The sequence below is a fragment of the Myotis lucifugus genome, unplaced genomic scaffold (genome assembly GCF_000147115.1).
Source record: "Myotis lucifugus unplaced genomic scaffold, Myoluc2.0 scaffold_24, whole genome shotgun sequence".
NCBI classification, from domain to species: domain Eukaryota; kingdom Metazoa; phylum Chordata; class Mammalia; order Chiroptera; family Vespertilionidae; genus Myotis; species Myotis lucifugus.
In genome coordinates this window covers 8,848,569-8,849,822 of record NW_005871072.1, presented here as the reverse complement: position 1 = coordinate 8,849,822, position 1,254 = coordinate 8,848,569, and positions in this window count along the sequence as shown.

The window sequence follows — 1,254 nt, the reverse complement described above, 5'->3', positions numbered from 1 at the left end:
GGTCCGGACTGCAGGAGAGGTAGTTGGGGTGCCCAGGCCTGCAGGGGAGTCAGTTAGGGGCCATTGAGCTGGCAGGGGAGGGCTGTTAGTGGTGACCAGGCTGACATGGGAGGGAAGTTGAGGGGAACCAGGTCTTCAGGGGAGGGCATTTGGAGGGTACCAGGCTTGCAGGGGAGGGCAGTTGGGGGGGACCAGGCCTTCAGGGGAGGGCAGTTGGGGTAACCAGGCCTTCAGGGGAGAGCAGTTTGGGGGGACCAGGACAGCAGGTGGGGGCAGTTGGAGGCGACCAGGCCGGCAGGGGAGGGAAGTTAGGGGCGACCAGGCGGGCAAGGAGGGCAGTTAGGAGTGACTGGGCCAGGAGGGGAGGGAAGTTGGGGGGTTACCAGGCCTTCAGGGGAGGGAAGTTGGGGGTGACCAGGCTGGCAGGGAAGGGAAATTAGGGGTGACCAGGCTGGCAAGGGAGGGCAGTTTGGGGTGGACGGGCCAGCAGGGGAGGGCAGTTGGGGGCAACTAGACCTGCAGGGGAGGGCAGTTAGGGGCAATCAGGCCTGCAGGAGAGCAGTTAGACATCAATCACGCTGTCAGGGGAGTGGTTAGGGGGTGATCACACTGGCAGGCAGAAGCGGTTAGGGGCCATCAGGCAGGCAGGCAGGCAAGCAGTTGGGAGCCAGCAGTCCTGGATTGTGAGAGGGATCCCACTGGGATCGAGCCTAAATGGGCAGTTGGACACCCCTCGAGGGGTCCCAAATTGGAGAGGGTATAGGCTAGGCTGAGGGACACTGCCCCCTCCATGCACCAGTTTCATTCACCGGGCCCCTAGTGAATGCACAAGTAAGTGGATCAACAAATTGATCTCTCTCCCCCTTCCTCTCTCTAAAACAAATCAATAATTATTTATTTTTAATAAACAGACACTTTGCATAACAGCCTGCACTAACTCACTACCTATGGCTCTGAGGCCTGCCGCCTCTAATTTTACTCAGCTGCAGAAACTGCAGATTTTAAACTGTAAACTCAGTCTTGCTTGGTGCCTTAGTCAATCCCAACCAGCCTGGCCTCAACCCCATCAGCAGGTGGTTTCTGGAGTAACTCTAGGATTTGGTCTACCTGGCATCTAGATTTGCCCTCTATTGTCCCTTTGGGATAAAGTTCTAACCACAATATAGTCAGCTAGGCTTGTAGTCAGTCAGCTAAGGTGATGAAAACTTTTGTTGTTGTTGTTTAATCCTCACCAAGAATATTTGTCCATTGCTT